Consider the following 19962-nt stretch of genomic DNA (forward strand, 5'->3'; position numbering starts at 1 on the left):
ACTGACCACAGTTGACCATGCCAAAAATAGTTGATCTATATTTACAAAACAAACAGTACAGAGATTAATTTCTCCTTTCTCAGTGAATAGAGGTTATATGCTTAAATTCGCAAATGTATTTAGGGAGAACAGATTTCCTGCTCTGTCCTTGTAATCTGTTACCAGACATACTGAAGATTAATATAATTATTAAACAAGGTGCCTTCAGCTAAAACAATTTAAATACAGGCAAATAAGACGGAATGGAATAATGCCACTATCTCCTCAGTAATAAAATGCGTTCATGTTAAATACTGTGAAAATTATAACTTGCTCTACAGAAACAAATTGTCTGAATATTTCAAGAGCATAAGAAGTCCTGTAGGGCATTAATCACTGGGATTAAGATGTGCTAAATCTGAAGGAAGCTGATTATGAAACAGACACATTCCATCTGAGATCTAGATAATCAAAGATGTCCAGCTCGATTTTTTTTTTCTCCCTCCTACTTCAGTGTACCGCTTTATTTAAAAAGACACTGTCCTGTATTGGAATGTTTTTGATTTTTTTTTTTCCCTAAAGAATTTTGAATGGATACATTGCAGTTTAGTTACATGCATTAACATGAGATAGGGAAAAATTATTTTGCAGTGATTTTTTTTTAACAGTAATAATATTTTCAACATGGAGTACTTTCTCACATAAAGATAAGTTAAAATATTTAACACATCTTGACATTCATATCTTAGCATATTGTACATTATTTCTTTCCCAAGGCCAAACCTTCTGTGGGACTTTTGGCAAAGGTGCACAACACATTGAACAGACTGTCAGAATAAAAAAGTAGTTCCCAAGCTTTGGACAGAATCAATCAGATTTGTATTTTATTTGCTACATGTAATCGTTTTTCCACCTACTTTCTCACTGAGCTTCCCACACCGGGTTTGATCTACCTAGCAGTTGCTACCATCTACTACAGAGAGCTGGAATACTAGCAATCCTTGTCCTGTGTCTCTTACTAATCAGCCACAAGAATAGACAAATTCCCCAGCAACTCTGCTGGACTTTAATTGCTATTGTGTAAAATTCTGGCCTCCAAAAGTATCGCTTCTGCCCTGCAGAAGGTAACTGCAAGGGAAAGAAAGCTGAAAAAAACTCACTTCAATTCTTGGGCTTGGTTAACTGCATATTAATGTGGGAGTCACTCATCAGTATTCCCATGTTTGGAATTCCAGATGTTAACAGCTGAAGTGCTAACATCTGCAGGTTCTCATGCACCACAAAATGTTCCTAATACCCCTCACGTTTTGTACAAGCAGTTTCCACTGCTGCTTTCTTATGAGACATTCTTTTAAAATATTTGATAGAACACACATTGTGTTAAAAGTATATTAGCAAGACAGAGAGTTTTATTTTGGTTAGGGGAGTATGCTGTATTTATCAACGCCCTTTGCCTTTGGTTGTGACCAACACCAGCAAATCAGTCTTTTCTTCAGCTGCCTCTTTAGCCAACATAAAATAAGAACAGGATATTTCTGGACTGTCTTTTCCATGAGTCCCTCAGGACAGGATTGCAGATCCATTGCTACTCATCACTGGAACATTAACTATCTCTACTTAATCAAGAAAAACAGACTCCTTAAAAACAACGTTTAAATGTCTTCCCAAAACAACTTTTCTCAATGGACATTTTCTAGCTATTACTGGGATCTTAGTCCTTCATCAAAGGATATTGATGAGAATGTAGGTAAATCCAGAGTTTGCAGAATAACTAAAATATCTTTGTTCTCTTTCTACTTAGCCCAGGAAGTACAGAGACACTACAATATTATTTTTGGGTTTAGAGGTGTTTAGCAATGGACATTGATCACATAGCTCCTTCATTCTGATCAGAAATTTTTATTTCAATAATTGAGATTTTCCTAGGAATACACACACAGCTCTTACATTTTCTGGTCCTAAAGATACAAAGTTTGGTGAGTGGCTTACCATGTTCACCCAACTGCTTTAAGATCTCTCCTGTGAGCACGGTTACTATACCACACCACAGGTAGACCAGTACTCACAAGCAGTTTGGAAACTCCATCCAGCAGAGCTGGCACTTGCTTGTCAATCTTAATTGAAAGACCTTCGCAAAAATAGTTCAACAGCTATATTGCCAGAAGACTGATTTCAAAAAGGCAAAGAATATTATTAGTTTTTACTCTTAAATTCCTTATATTCTTTCATATTTAAATGTTGTTGTACTGTCCCAGTCAACACTAATATTAGAAGGCCAATCAATTAGTTTTTTATTTCTTTATATAGAAAACTTTGAAATATTTTATGCAAACTACTTTCCTTGTTTTGTATAGAAATATCAAAACACTATGAACAATGAAAGAAAAAAGTTTCTAAGTCCCGAGAGTTTAAAAACATTAACCTTTCTTTTCAAGGACAAGTTCTTTGTTCATTGTAATGTGCTTTGGCCTCTCTTGTAGCCATGTAATTCTCCTGAAGAGTGTTCAAAATATGCTGCTAAAAATAATATTCTCTTATTAATAAGCTGCTATAAATAAACTGCTGTCTGAGCTGCACCATTAGCTTATTCTTTCCCATTGTAGTAACTTTGAATTTTTTCCTAATTGCCTTTCAGAGCCTCTACAATCCTTCTCCCGCACCAAAGATCTGTATCCTTTCCATCTTGAAACTACTGCAATGACAATGATACCTGTTTTGGTGTATTTTCTTGTCTTTCTTCTTTTTTGTATCTTCTGTCTCTATACAGAACATAAGCCTACTTGCAGCCCATAAAGGAAGTCCTCTTCCTCTCAACGTCCAAAACATTCCTTAAGACTTTTCCCCTCTGCAGCAATAGTTACAATAAGGCATAACAGCGACAAATGGCAAAGAACTCTAACTATGAACAGTTGAAATAGCTGAACAACTACCTAACACATGCAAGTAACCAATGACATCAAATTATCTCTTTACTCTTCATCATCCCTTCCTTTCCAAACTTTGTAGCTCTCACTTATGTCATGCCACTGGTCAGAACATAAATCTCATGAGGAAAACACTGTAAGTTTTTGTATACCTCTCACAAATCACATATTACACATTTTGCATAAATTTATATATGTAACATTAAAGATCCTGTTGTTGCTCAGACCTTGCTCTCTTGTTGTATTACCTTTGAACACTGATCAACAAAACAATAATTGTATGCATGTACATATATGTATATAGATTTTAACCTAGCACATCATTCTGGAGGTGGTACTCACTTTTTGAGCAGCTACTACTGATGACAAATCTGGCTGCTTTTCTTCTTTTTGGTACAGCACACTTGTACCTCTAAAAAAGTTAGTTTATACAGCACAAGGCACACACAGATTTGATATCCATCATGATCCTAGAACCATAGTTTTTAAAATTAAAGTTTATTTTAAAATACAAAGACTACTAACGATGTCTGTAATATGAGTCTTCAATTTTCCCCACAAAGTAACATGCAATCTCAAACTCTGCCATTTGGTGGAAAGACAGTGAGAAGAGGTAAGTGGCAGCTGAAAAGAAACTCACACAATTAATATTCTCTTCTATTTTTCTTTTACCAAGTTTTAACAACTTGTATTTTCTTTCCACAGCAGAAATTCTACATACTTCAATGATTTTCCCCATTGTACAAATGTACAAACTAAATGCTTGCCTCCTCTTCAGATGGGGGACCTGAGTCTGGAACGGGTTTACACCATGCACACACTTTGGCTACCAGAAGGCTAGATATTTCTTAAATGGATGTGCACACAGCATCTTTCAGGTTACTAACAACAGCCTAACCTTACAAAGCAGCTGACCAAGAACTCCCTCACTATCTGAATGCTAGATATAAGTAATTTAAGCAATGGGATAATAATACATACACAGTTTGTCACTGAAGTTCAGTTAAACAGTATTTTACTCCTTGTGCTGTCATAATCTAATTACTTGCTACTGTCTGTTGCAATTCATAGCTTGGTATCTAAATGATAGTCAAATCCTTCTGAGAAATCAGTCTCTAAGTATACACTTAATTGGAATAAAATAAAGCAATGAAAGTAAAGTGAAACTTCCTTGCAACAGAGAGAATCAGACTATGGGACTCAATGATGGTCTTCTGCTTTAACACACCTAGTATAAAGTAAATATAAAACTAGCCAGATTTTATTTCTTTCCTGTTGTGTTATTCAGGTCATTTGTCAGAGTGAGGAATGCATTTCATACAGCTGAAAAAAGTACTTTCATTTTAAAAAGGAATCTAAAAATAAGATTAAAATATATTTTATATTTTGGAAAATGACTTGCAACTGAGTAGCTTGTATACCTATTTCTCTAACAGTAATAATTCCAAAGTGACAAAGCTTGGCACGACAGACCATTGCTTAGTCCACAAGACATTCTGCATATCCTTCACAGACAGTAAAAAAGGACAACCTAATAATAACTAAAGAAAGATATAAATACACACTCATTGTGACAAAGGAAGATACTAAATCCCAGTGAGATCAGTGAAAAAAAAAGACAACTTCGTGTCCTCTTCTGAAACATGCTGAGCCACACAGAAACATTAATATTTTCATGAAGGGAAGAAAACCAAAAATATTGTTTCAATGTGAAGCAACTTTTGAAAAGTGTTTATTAATTTCTAAAAATCTGTTTCTCTATAATTTACATAGGAAAACAACTCCAGGAAATTATCTGATGTAAAGGCTACCAAAACTACATAGCATACAATTCATGGCTCAAATCAATCAAATAAAAAACACACAATAAATAGTCCCTCTGCTCCATCAACAGAAAAAAGAAAACACACACCTCCTTATACCACTTTCAAACATACCTACAAAACATATGATGATTATCAATCTGATACCAATCCAGAAGCTTCACATAAATAAAAATCATGTGAACTGTATCTGTTTGTCAGATGAAATGATCCCATTCTTAGACAATACTCATGAACTGCAACAGAGGAACTCAACCATGAAAGTCAGGAAAATGGAACTGAAAGCAAAACTGAGCAGAAGTAAGGTCATATTCAGTGTAGATAGGGAAATGAAAGAGCAAGTAACCTAAGAGTTCTAAATGCAATCATATTTGCAATCTTCAAGATTATAGGGGGGAAAACATCATCAGCAACACAAACAACTCAAATCATACAGGTTTGTAATAGTATGACAGGTATAATTTGATGTTTTATTTAATCAAAGGAAAACTGGTAGGTATCCAAGTACTGTACTTCCAAAGAGAAACTTCACAAATACAAAACAAAGATAGAGCATAGAAAAAGTACAAAATATTAAATGGAAAATAATTAAAAAAAAAATAATAAAACCAACCAACACAATTTATTTTCTGTATTTTTTTTCTCTTTCAGAAGGAGCAAGTCCAAATTTTCCAGAGAATTGAATTCAAAAAGGGAAGTAGATGTAGAAGCCCGCTATGGAACCTCCAAAATAGTTGGAAGACAACTGAAACTAAGTGAATGGGACTTATGGCATACTCAGAAAGAAGAAAGCACCTAATTCAAGACAAAATTTGAAACACAAAATTTTAAGTCAACTAAATTTTAGACCAACAAATACCTACAATATATTTGTCTTGATTTAATGTTAAGACCGAAGTGAAAAATGGTCTCACAGAATGGTTACCCAAACTCATCACCCAGCTGTACTCTTACAAAGGTCAAAGGTGAGCCAGGAAGAAAATTTTTTCTCTTCAGAGGAAAGGAGAAGGGAGAACAGTTCTGTCCTTCATGAAATAAAAAAAAATCCATGTTTTTTTCCAGGAAAACAACTTTCATATATTTCCAAATCATGAATCTACTCTGGTGTGTGTCTACTCTGAGAGAAACTCTAGATGAAAACTCATAGCTGGAAAGGCTTGACCAAAGCTTTTCTAGTGTTATATAAGAAATACCATCCACATGAAAGTCAAAGGGTCTCACAACAATCATTTACACAAATTTCATTCAGGTATTAGTTAAATTTTTGTTTCCTCTGGCATGCTTGTGTTAAATTTATGTGCCTAACATGTCTACTATTGATTTATTTCCTGTATCTCAGGTGTGAGATTTACAACCTGAAGTGTTTCTGGTGTAAGGCTCAATTTAATTCCAACAGGAGTAAAATTGGCATTTTGCCTCCATGTTTTCTCTCATTGGGCTAATGAGACTAACTGAGGTTTATGAGTGCAGTAATAACTGCAGTAACAACTGCAATAATAACTGGTTATAAGTACAGAATAAGGTGTTTAAGTTCTGGACCTTTACATTATCTGTTAATTTTGAAAATCATAATATTTTCTGAGTCTGTATGCTAATAACTCTCCTTACACTTCTAGGGACATTCACGTTATAATGTATCTAAAATTTACACAAGCAGGTAAGCTAATAGAAGTTTTTTTACTAATAAAATAACGATCTGTTATGACAGCTGAGTTTCCTGTGTACTCAGATATTATTTTAATTGAAATACTGCAATAACAACAGGAGTAACTGCTCCTGTTTTTCCTCAGATCCAAATTAGATAAATTAATAAATGCATAGAAGGAGCTCAGCAACTGCAGAGATTGTGACAGGTAATAGATTACTTGCTAGGATGGGGAATTTTCTTTACAGCTGTATTTTCTGATAAGGCAGCAAAATAGAGAATATGGTAAACCAGTACCTTTGCAGTACATTGTCATTATCACTTCTGCTTTAAGAACATTATCATGACAATAACTAAGTCTTTTTAAAAAGTGCCATCTATTACCAAATGTTAGCATAATTTTTATTTACTCCATAACAGATTTCTAAGAATAAAAAATAGATCAGAGTTATTCCGTTTTCTTCATTAGAATAATTTACAAACTGAATGCTAGTAGTGATTATTGAAGCAAACAGCTACACATTTCTATTTCATACTGCTATTTCTTGGCTAGCTAAATCGACAATGTATTATAGAGAAAAAGACCAAAGCACTGCTTCCTTAATACTCACAACAGACATAATCACTCAGTATTCAAATTTAGCAACACAGGGCAGTAAGAACCAGCCAGTATGCGATATTTTTCCTCCCACATAAACAATATTTTACAAGATGGTAGTTACCAATATGCAATTTATGAAGGATAGACTTTATCAGAAACATAGGTAATCCCAGTTGATGATGTGAAGCTGTTGACAGATTCCCTAGGTGCTATCACTGAACATATTATTTTCACACTATCTTCTTTGATCCAACAGTTCTCTCTGGCATTAGTGAGAAAATCCTAACAGTCAAGCTTCAGATAAAACACACCTAGTTAAGCCGTTCTAATAACCCTAATTCCTGTTTTCTTCCATTGCAACTGCAGAGGTTCCTCTGGATTTTTCTGCTCTGAGATTTAGATGCTAAATTCAATGCACTGTGCCCACGTCTGAATTGACCCTGTCATGCTAGGAATCACTGTGACTTTGCAATTTAAAACACACTTCCATGGCAATCCTGAGAATTGGAATGATTATAAATGCTACATATGTGCTAGGATTAATTAAATTTAAAAGAAAAAAAATATATTTCACTAAAACTTTAAATTGCCCACAGTCATCTACACTAATCATCTCATTTCATATAAAAACTGGCTACAATTTTTATTGCCTGAATGTTAATTTCTTATTTGCCTAGTCCTGCTTTTGACTCAAAACAAAGCAGAGTCCATGAGTATCACTAGTTTTTAATTAGTGCTGAATTAAAACAAAACCCCCAAATTATATATACACCTACATTAATAACAGATGCATCCAACTCAGCAAATCAAAGCACAGGATGCTAAGAGCTAATTAATAGAACTGTTCCTATTGAAGATATCTGTACAATAGTAAAGGTAACAGTTGACTATTTCTTCGGTGTTTAACAAGCCATTAACTCTCTTTATTGTAACAATATTCCCATACTGTGTACTTCTTTCCTTGTAAATAGGAGGAAATAACTGGGTTTTATTTTGCTTCATCCATACAGCAGCTGTTACTACCTTTGTTCCAATGAAGTGAAAGGGTGAGAGAAGAGAAATTATACCAAAAAAAAAAAACAACAACCCAAACAAAAAACCCCCAGAAAATCAAACCCCAAAAAACCACTAAACCCATAAACTTTCCACTGCTTTCAGATGAAGACACTGAATTAGGCTTAACCTCATCAGGAACAGCTTACTAAAATTAATAAAGTTCTGAAATTCACACATGTCCCAAAATGCCTCACAAGAGACCTGGTCCACCTCGCCTGGCACACAACAGAATACGAGTGAAAAAGTAAATTTATGTTGCTAATGGTCTCACATCTACTTTCTGCTTTCCCATTTAAAGTCAATGAAATAGATTAACTAATCCAATGTCAGAATGAATAATAACATATGGGAATAATCCTCTGTATGGTGCCAATACACCTGCAGGTGCTGATGATGCTAAACAGGCTTTTTAATTACACATTTACAATAGTGCCAGGAGGCACTGTTATAATGTCTAAATGGAAAATTGTTTAGATAACTGTATCTATCAATTAATGATCTCCATTTAACAAGAATTGCTAGTAGCAACTTCAGAACCAACCTCGAAAATTGCCCTGAATTCTAGCACATTAGGAAAATACTTATGCTCTCTGAAAATAAGCAGGTCTGACAAATACCAGACAAAAGCAATACACAGCACAATAGAGTGTCACGTATGACATGGGTTATATTCATCCATACTCCCTCAACTTCATATGAGGCTCTCCACTGCTAATCAGTATACAGCAGATAATTTCAGTCCAGCTAACATGACATGAAGAAATTTGCAAATGGGCCACCTTTGACTATCCTTGAGAATGTAGACCTTTTTAAACCTATAGGTATAAAGTCAATGTCACTCTACATAATTTTCTTAATTTTCCTACTTTACATCACGCTCCGTACTTTCTACAGTCCTCCCCCAAGTCATATAAAAACATCTGTCTGCCTGATAGACAGGCTTCTGTGAGTCTTTGAAGATGCTTTGTCCATCACATGTTCATCCTGTGGAAAGCTTATCCATTAAGAGCAGAGAAGTGCCCATCTAGAAGTTTGAGTGGTAAATAGAGTTGTCCTGGGCTTAAAATCTGAGATTCTTCAATTAAAAAAAAAAAAAAAAAAAAAAAAAAAAAAAAAAAAAAAAAGGGCTGAATTTCCCTAAGTTACCCATAGCTGGAGTCACATAATAAATCTGCAAGTAATTCCTCCTGGCCTCCTGTGGTCTGTTAGTTTATTGTAATACATGAAACTGCAAAACCTCGCATTTATATCATCCCCTCTTATCAAGCCTTCCTATCCTGCACAGGGCTGACAAATTGTTGAAAAATAAACTTAATTATAAATATCAGTAAATAACAGTGTCCTGGACAAACTGTTAACTATCACTATAGCTGTTAAACAAGTTTTTGCATTAATAGTTTAAAAAATTTACATATGTCATATTCATGTATCTATTTGAGTAGTAACTCAGTGTTATTTTTTCATTTAAGTATTTATAATTCTATGACTTTGGTTCTACATCAGTTCTGAAAGTAGTGATACTCCATACATTTGAAACAATACCAAACTGGTACTTCAAGCTAGGAAACCAGGTGTGCACAGTGAGAATAGATGTACCCATTGCAAGGAAAGAATTGCATCTGCAGTAAAATGCATTCAAAGTAGGTTAAAAAATTATTTGCTTTCCACACTTTTCAGCACTGACATTCCCTTAAACAAGCCATAGGTCTGGAATAATTAGCTATTTCAAACCTTATCACAATACAAATCACAATACAAATCACAATTTGCCTCTAATTCTTCGAAACATTAATATAAGATAAAATGACTAGTCAGAGTTTAAAAAGTTCTAAAATCCTTGATTGATTAAATCCATGGATAAAATGAATAGAAAGAAATTTACTCAGCTGTGACAAAGAGCCATTAAATTATGTTCGTTCCATGTTTTAGTGAAGTTCATTAACACTTTGTGAAAATATTTCTTTTTCTTGTTGAGGAGCTCATACATTCTCTCTTTTATTACATAGCTCAACATTTGATGAAAGATGAAAAATTTAGAGCTTCAAATACACAAATAATGAAGATCAACTTTTCTATAAATGCAGGCTTGCAAATCATAACTTAGGTACATTGCAGAATTAACCAAACAGGGACTTGGAAGAGAGTACACCATCATATTCAAAATGTTAAGTTTGGTTAAAAATCTCCATTTGACACCTCCATTTAAGAAGTGATGTATCATCAGGTAGAGATCCTTTGGCAGTTAAGAGAGGGAAGAAAAGTGGAGGTGACAGCCAAATTAAATGTGTGAAATCACCATGGCCCTCAGGCTTTTCCTTTGGGAGGCATTTCATTCTTTTGGCCACTTTTGTAAGATTATAAATTTGTGTGACATAAATGTTAAAATCACTGATCTGCAATGGGATAAGCAGAGCCAGGAACCAACCTGCAGTGCATAAAAAAGCAGCCCATTGATTTTTAACTCTTTCAGACACAATTAATCCCCAAGATGGAGATTTGAAGATGACTACAAATGCATACTTATTTAGTGTTTTTGTGTGCAAATAAATAATACAGACATGTTTGCACATGGCTGTAATGCATGTCTGTAAGTGGTTAAATGTACAAATATCTTACTGGCTACTCATACAATCTTCACAAGTACATACATTACCCCAATTGCAGACTGTGTTCTTCAACATTTAAATAAAACCAAATTTCCCGATATCCACTGTACTCTTTGCATTCAGCTGAAGAAAGCATAGCTTAAACCTTGAAGAAATGTTATATTCTGGCAACAAAAGTTGTATTTAAATAGTGACCTACTACTTTACTAGCTGTATGTATACTGATTGATCTCTGACATTATTCCAATGTATACAAGTGCAGTTAGGTCAATTTAACTAAAAAAAAAGTAGTAAGTAAGTATTACATTATTTATATAGTTCTCAAAAGAATAGTTGGCTAAAGCAGTGTTTGGCAGTGTTGAAAATGCATATAAACACTAAGGTTCTCAGCTACAAACTGCAACACAGTCATTTCATGTAGACTTGTATTGAGTGTGTTACATTACAGCTGCATGACTGAAAATGGCTATTGAACCAGGGAAATATTATATTTAACCCAGGCTAAATGATATACCTCTTAAAAGCAAAGAGCGAACCTGTATGTTAACAGTGTCCAATAGCTTGTATTCCTCAGCAAAACTGCGTGCAGGAACACTGTGAAAGAGGGAAAACATTTGACATTGTGGTATTGTTCTCTCTCCTTATTGGCTTCAATAAGGTGGTTTGGGAACATCATCCTCAGAAAAGGAGGGCAGGTGTGTCCCACCTTAAATACTGGCTTAATGGGAGCCTGCAATAATGCAGAGGACTGAATACACTGAATTTCATTAATGGTTCAAATCTGTGCTCCTAGTTCCTGTCTTGTGACAAGCCCATGATATTCCATGTGATATGGGTTTGGTCCAGTCATAACGGACAAAAATTACATTGCATACTCTATCCATTGCCCCTTTTTTCCCCCTCAGAAAAGAAAAACAAACATAACTACCATCTGCACTGGCACACATAATGTAACTGTTTAGAATGAATAAGGATCTGTCTCTTAATTTTTCTTCCTCAAATAATTGTTTGGAAGACAAACACACTGCAGTAGGAGTATTTTAATAATGCCATTGCAAAGGAACCGAACTGTACCAAAGGTGAACAGCATGCATGATATAATTTGTATTTCTGGCATTGCCTTCTGAAGAAATAAGAATCCTATAGACCAGTTTTCACCTCACTCCAGAATATTTAGCACACATTTCAATGACTCTAGCTCTATTTCTAAATCTTTCTAGCACTGCTAAAAATTTATTACTACTATTAACTGTAAGTGCAATGGACTCTCACTGTTATTTCAATGAGATTCCTCACACTCAAATGTTTGCTATGGTTTCAGTAAGTATTCTTAACCTAGATGTATTTCTTGTGAATACGGTAATTCTCAGACCCATATATAAGTACCTAACAGTTTGACATCTGTGCTCTTGTTGATAAAATTTATATCATGGCCAAGAATTTACACTAAAACATCAGTTCTGAATATCTTCCTCTACCTCTGAAGTCTAAAATAATCTTTAAAAAAGAACTTCTACATGCTTTCCATAATAGAAATATGGATCTTCCCCTGGAAGTTTCAACTCTACAGGAGCATATCTAGTGGCTGCATATAACAGTAAAATATAGAGTAGCAGAGCCTGATTTTCCTTTATTTTATATCATCTGTACTCTATTATGTCATCACAAATCTGGTATCCTGCTAATAATTGGAATATAACCAGAAGATAGACACTTTCTCCTATTGTATTCTATGCAGGAACACTCAATGTATCTCACCTGTATCTAATGACCTATAGTAATATTTAACAATAAAATAGAACAGTGCCTACTTACAGCAGCAGAAGCAATTTTCCTTACTGCTGTGCAAAGTTTTGTGACAATCTATTAAAATTCAGACCTTTTAATAAGTAAAGAAGTGTCAAATATACGGGTAACTGTGTCTTCTGCATGACAATATACGGAGAACCATGATGTCAAGTCTAAGTATCATTGGAATTGATAGGAGAAAACCATAGTGCCTGAAGTAGATTTCATTTTGAAATAAAATCTTAATTGTCTGATTTTTAAGAAGAAATACAAAAGATAAAATAAGCTGCTCAGTATTACACGTACCCCGTCTTTTAATTATGGACTTGGCCCTTAAGATAGAATTTCAGTTAAGCCACAAGCATAACATAACCTAACATAAACAAGATTGGTTATAAACAGTTTTAATGAATTCACAAGCAGGAGTAATCTTAATTGATAATTAAGATCAATACATTTAGATTTCATGGCCTTTTTTCAAGCTCTAAAAGTATATTTATTTACAATTAGTAAAAGAAAAATCTTGTGACAAAATGTTTACTTAATTGGCTAAGACAAAATCTTTAGCTCATATATTAGATCATAGTCCTCAAAAAAAGATTAGTAATCCCAAGAAAGATCCTCCACCCCTCCAAATCACAATGTCTCTAGGTATATGGCTTACACAAAGAATTTACAGAATTTATACAGAATCTTTAGAATTTATAGGATATATATGTGGGAACACAAAGGAGTTTCACAAACACTGAATATCAAAGAAAACTCAACATAAACTTTTGCTTAAACTCATTTTAGTTTAAACATCTACAACAAGAATAATCTCTCTAAAAGGGTAATTTGTTGCTTCAGCAACAGGTTACATGAAAGAAACCGATCCAAACATGCAAAAGAGAAACCACAGCCTGAGCATAACAATTTGATTCCAGATTTGTCCATCAATCTATGTCTCTAAGAATGTGTGCAAGGTGTCTAGACACATTGGAGAATCCTACTGTAGATGCCTGAATATTTGCAAAATCGTCCTCAGACTCAGGTCCTGCAGTCCTTTATTCACTGACATTTTGTCACATAGTCCCAGACATCTGCCAGATCCAGAGACAATCCATACAGGCTGAACAGGAGAACAAGTAACTCAAGTTGTAAGACCTTGCCCAAACAAATTTAGACCCTAGTCTGTGTTTAAACCAGTAAACCTGTGTACAATCCATGAGTTCAGAACACTCTTTCCTTTAAAAGTTTAGTCTAGTGTAACAACTGCAATATCTCTTTCAGTTATAGGAAGCTGGAAGTGTTGTATATTCATAGACAGTTATTTTTTAGTGTAGGAAATCAGAAATACTTGGGTTGGGAGGGACATTTGGAGAGACCTAGTCTGAACTCCTGCTAAAAGCAGGGTGACCTTCAGAGATAGATCATGTTGCTCTAGGCCTTCTTCAGTCAACTTTTGAAAATCTCCAAAAGATCCCACAGCTTCTCTATGCAATGTCTCCCAGTGGTTGATCACCTCACTGTGAACTTTCTTCATTATACTAGAAATTCCCTGGTTATAACTTTTGACTTCCTGTGCTCCCCTGAGAAAAATTTGACTCCACCTTCTCTATAGCCCTCCTCAATTATGTCACCAAAAAGTACAGAGATATCTCCTCTTAGACTTCTTTCCTCTAAGCTAAACAATTCTGTTCCTTTTGTTTCTTCTTATATGCCATGTATGCCAGCACTCTAACAACCTTACTGGCCCTTTTCTGGAACTGCCCCAGTTCATTAATCTCTTCAGGTGGATCCTGTCCTGGTTTGGGCTGGAATAGAGTTCATGTTCATTTTGGTAGCTAGAGGAATGATGATGCACACTGAGATTCCAGGGGCTCTCCAGCTCTGCTTGCCCTTGCCTATGTGCGGGCACATGGGGGGCAGGGGGAGCACAGCTGGAGTGCTGGGCCCGGATTGGCCGATATTCCACGTCATGTGATGTTGTGCTCACTATATAAAAGCAGGAGTGGGCAGGGAGGCACGCTCGCACTTCCAGGGAGTGTTGCTGTGGTGCCTTTGTGTTCAGGATTGCTAGCCGGGAGCAGGCGGGAGTCAGTCGGTGGGTAGTGAGCAACTGTATTGTACATTACCCATTCATACTGTCACTGTATTATTCTATTACTGCTTATAAACTGCTTTTATTTCAACCCGCGAGTCTCCCTTTGCCCCTCTGATTCCCTCCCCATTCCCAAGTGGGGGTAGGGTTGGTGAGTGGCTGCGTAGCATTTAGCTGCTGACCAGGCTCAAACCACGACACTCCACAAGGGGACAGAGAATCCCACCTGTGGCCTCACTGTGTTGAGAAAGGAAAATAATCATTTCCCTCTACTTACTGGCCACTCTTGTCAATGCAGTCCAGAATGCAGTTTTCCTTCATTACTACAAGACATTGCTGACCCATGCTCAACTTGTTTCTTGCTAGGAGCCCTAGATGCTCTTCTGCAGATTTGTTTGCTACCTAGGAGGTCAGTGCCTAGCCCATACCAGTGATTTCATAGAGTCATAGAATGGTTTGGGGTGGAAGGGACCTTAAAGATCATCTTGTTCCAAACCCCCTGCCACGGGCAGGGACAACTTCCACTAGACCAGGTTGCTCAACGCCCAATCCAACCTGGCCTTGAACTCTTTCAGGGAGGGGGCAGCCACAACCCCTCTGAGTAACCTGTTTCAGTGTCTCACCCCCTCATTGTAAAGAATTTCTTCCTTATACCTAATCTAAATCTACCGTCTCTCAGTTTAAAACCAAATCCCATCATCCTATTACTATACTCTCTGATAAAGAGTCCTTCTTCATCTTTTCCATAGGACCCCTTGAAGTACTGGGATGCTGCTATAAGGTTTCCCTGGAGCCTTCTCTTCTCCAGGCTGAACCATCCCAACTCTCTCAGCCCGTCCTCGTAAGGGAGGGGCTCCATCCACCTGATCATCTTCATGACCCTCCTCTGGACCTGCTCGAGCAAGTCCATGTCCTTCTTATGTTGGGGGCCCCAGAGCTGGACACAGCACTCCAGATAGGGTCTCATGAGAGTGGAGTAGAGGAGGAGAATCCCCTCCCTTGACCTGCTGGCCACAATTCTCATGATGTAGCCCAGGATACATTTGGTTTCTAGGCTGTGAGTGCACATTACTTGCTCATATTCAGTTTTTTTATCCACGAATACTCTCAAGTCCATCTCCACCAGGCTGTTCTCAATTCACTCTTCACCCAGCCTGTATTTTGTCATTGGATTGCTGCAAACCATGTCCAGGACCTTTCATTTGGCCTTGTTGAACTTCATGAAGTTTGCAAAGGCCCACCTTTCACGCCTGTCAACATCCGTCTGGATGGCATCCCTTCCCTCCAGCGTGGTGACCGCACCACACAGCATGGTGTCATTGTCAAACTTGCTGAGGTTGCACTCAGTCCCACTATCCATGTCTCCAACAAAGATGTTTAACAGCATCAGTCCCAACACTGACCCCTGAGGAATGCCACTCGTCACTGCTCTCCACTTGGACATTGAGCCATTGACCGTAACTCCGAGTTTGGGTCATTCGGTCCGAGGTGAAGGACTTGTATGTGTCTTTAATAATTTTCTTGGAAGGTATTCGCTGAATATAAAGTTGTTGCAAAAGATTAGTACAAAACCAGAATGAATATTAAGTAGTAAAGATCTGGCAAGCCAGTACTTATTCAAACTACTGGGGGGAAGAAATCAGTAGTCATCTGGTTTTCTTAGCAGAGTTTATATGCACTTCACAACTACTGAGCCTCTGGAGAGCACTTCCTCCCATGTAAGAGGGAGGACTGTCTGGATTAGAATTATGCTGGGTTATGTTTAGTAGGTTTTAAGACAGAGTAAACATAGGAAGCATTGCATTAAACCAGCTAATGTGCAAACTGACAACCAATGCAGAAGTGGTAGGCATGTGCCTGTTGTCCCAGACTGAAAAACACTTCAACCCAGAAGACCTAGTTACTGCTTCTGATATTCTTCCTACAAATATTATACAAAATGTGATCATTAAATTCTGATAATATCAGGGTAAACTCTTGCATCAAGACATTATTTGACAATGACATGAGGTTTTAGAAAATCTTTTGACTTCCAAAGTAAGCTGTTTGTTGCTATTCATATTCACAATATCTGCATTACCAGCCCTGTGATTTACCACAGTACTTGAGTTTTTTAGGTGGAAGAAACTGTCTGTATGGCTCATCAGCTAAAAATATCTATTATAAAAAAGATTATTTCTGGTTTTGTTACTGTACTATCTACGAACCCTTATAAAGGACTTGGCTGACATATAATGATAAGTAACACAGAACAAAAAGACTGTTCATGCTCAAGAGATCATTCAGTCTAACCTTCATGCAGAAGATGATATACGGATTCAAAACAGACCAGGGAGACTATCAGGAAGAAATGCCAAACCATTGGACTCTGGAAAGGATGGCAGTCAGAGCATAGGAGTGGCTAACCAGTTATCAGGTTTTGCTGACATGAATGCAAAAAAAAGGTTTAAAGAAGATAATCACTTAATGCTGGGACCTTTATATGATTTTTTTTTTTTTCTAGTGCTGAGGTGATAAAGTACAAAAGAAGGATGGAGGTAACTGTCTGAAAAATATGTCAATTGGTGCCATGAAGACTGGCATCACAGGCCAGCCAAGCAGCAGTCAGCCTGTATCTTCTGCTAACAATGGTGACAGCAGTGCAACTGTCAACAGTTTTACACATGAGGGTTAGCACATACAGGTCCCATGGAAAAAACAGTGAGGAGATGGTCAGCAGTGGCATGGCATCCTGAACAGATACATCTGGCCTGGCTTAGGGAAAAGTATATTTCATTATTTCAGATGCAGAGATGTTGAGGAAAGAAAAGTCCATAATGTAAATTTTATAGAAAAGATATAAAAATTTATAAAATTTAACAACAACCTGCAGGCAAAGACATAGAAACAAAGTTATGTAGAAAAGTACACCCAAATAAGAGACCAGAGAATTAATCTAAAATCAGTCCAGTTCTGAGCTGCATGTAAAACCAAAGGTATAAGATGCAAGCAGGAAGGAAAAGGTTTAAAACAATGTCTTTAGGCCTGAGTCTACAACCTGCCTCCTGAAGGTACAGTCCGTGCCTCATCAGTGCCAGAACCCAAGAGGCCACCATGGATCCACAGGCATGTAGGAGTTGAGAAGTACAAGCAGGTTATAGAGCAGGGAAGGGAGGCCTTTCTCTCACACTCAGTGACACATCAATATAATCTTGGAAGAGTTTAAGCAAGTTAATTTCCCTATTTTTAATAAAACAACTGCTTGGAGATGAAAAAACATAGTATTTTATTATTTAACTCAAAAGGCATCAAGAAATCAGTTCATGATTATGATCAGCACTTTCAACACATGACTTTATGGTGTCTGAAATGCTGCTGGTGATCAATCAACAGTGACCTCAAGCTCATACAAGGATCAATAGGGATGGAATTTGGGAAATTGACCTGGTGCAACTAACTAAATAAAAATGCAATAGGGAGGCCCTATGAATATTGTCGTATGCTTTTAATTAGTTCATGTTCCCTAGTAAACTGCCATGGCATGATGTATGAGAAATCCATTTTTACAACTGAGTTAATAAGTGCTTTTCAATAACAGATTAACATGTTATTAGCATGTTTCTCAACAGTCTAGAAAATTGCCTGGAAAAGAAATACTGTGTATGTGTACCGTTTCCAACTTGTAACTCTTAGCCCTGGTCCCATAACTTTAGTATTTTAATAATATTAAAGCCCTCCAGATTATGGAATTATAAAAATGAAAAAAAAATGTGCCTGTCTGTAAGACCCCAGTTAGGATGTAATTATGATGTGAAATCACAGCAGCAAAATAATTGAAATGCATGTCTATGAGGGCCTAGTTATGATCATATAAAAATGCTTTCACTAGGCATTAGCTGCCGTGATGAATATTTTGTTTGACTGGAATTAAGGTTATGCTGTCTGAAAAGGCTGTATATCTACACTGGTTATAAGAAATATGTAGATCAGTGTACTGATGAATTGCAGACTATGATACATTTCTATTAGCAATGGGCAAGTAATATAATTTTTGTGAAATTATTGATAAAACCACCATGTGTTGGAATGCCTTCAATACACACTTGGAAAGAAACTGCTTATATCTGTTCTTTCCTGCTTTTGTATGCTAATCTTTTAGTATAGAATTATTTGTTTGTTAATACCACAGGTCAGAGACTAGTGTTATGTTATTACAAATAGAAGACATGAGGATATTCATTATAACTTCCATATTTTAGGCATGAGAATACATTACTTGCACACCTAAGCTTTCCAGAGTTTGTTCCTTAATTTTGTCAGTGAACGTCATTTATGTATACATACACACACACATATATGTGCATCTGAGGAATTTTACAGCTTCTGTATTGAATTTTAGCTAAACATTGACAGAGTCATTCCAATATAACTCAAGACAACATCATAAGAAATCTAGTGACAGGGAAATCCTCAACCATCTTCTCGTCACGCATCAGACCTTAAGAGGTGGCTGTGGATCCTCATGGCCACCTGCTTCCACAGGAACAATATTTCCCACACCCAGTTCCAGACAACTCTATAATGCTTACAGCAACTGTTTAAATGAAATGCTATTTTTAGAAAATATAGTGTGTTTGCCCCCAAATTAAAATTCTATATAGCAGGTATAACAAAGAAAGAGCATTATGGCCATGTTCTCCACACTCATAACTTGACAATCAGAGAAGCCAGGAGTACAAAAGTGTTCAAAATGTCTTAACTATGAAAAGATCCTTTTCCCAGTTTAATGTTTAATGTATGTGGAAGGAACTGCCTAGGTGGATCAGTTAGCTAATGACTGTGTAAGCATCATGAAACTCCCTCTTAATGTTGCATAACCTTGTTCTTTTCCTTAACCCCATATGAATTTATTGCAGAGAGGTATGGTGGCTACTCTTATATTGATATCATCCTGGGGAATGAAGACAACTTTGACCATACAAGTTTTTAGGAGGGTGCATGTGGTAAAACAGTGTTATCAGTAATTTAAAAATGGGGTTGAGCGCCATCAGTTTTGTTCCAGCAGTAGAGAGGACTTCTGAAAAATGATTAGTAGAGTTTAAAGATGTCCTCAACTGCCAAGTACTGGGTAACAAAATCACATTATAAAGAAGTTGGGCATACACTGTTTTTATAAAATGTATTCTGTGTTATTATCTGTGCTGACACAGTGACATTTATCTAGAGATATCTTTTGGGGTTATTTTGGTTTTTCTTCTTTTTCTCTATTCTTTGAATTACTCACAGAGCTCCAAAATGGCTATAGATGGACATGTTTACTCATATTCCTTCTGTAAGGAGATCTGAAAACTCACAGGTCCAAGAATGACAAACACAAAGTTTGTAAATTTGTGTAAACAAGCAGTACCAAACAGATTATTTTGCATGCAGCCTCTTTAACTATTAAAAATTAGATAATTTAATTTCTTTTATTAGAAG

The 19962-nt window shown here is 36.3% G+C and overlaps 1 protein-coding gene across 1 annotated transcript in view; it reads right to left on the minus strand.

Moving 5' to 3' along the window:
- The window catches only part of SV2C (synaptic vesicle glycoprotein 2C), a 123721-nt gene that overhangs the window by 71406 nt on the left and 32353 nt on the right, over positions 1 to 19962 (minus strand). The gene's annotated exons all lie outside the window — the stretch shown is intronic.

This window comes from Tyto alba, unplaced genomic scaffold (assembly GCF_018691265.1).
Source record: "Tyto alba isolate M040663 unplaced genomic scaffold, T.alba_DEE_v4.0 Super-Scaffold_42, whole genome shotgun sequence".
NCBI classification, from domain to species: domain Eukaryota; kingdom Metazoa; phylum Chordata; class Aves; order Strigiformes; family Tytonidae; genus Tyto; species Tyto alba.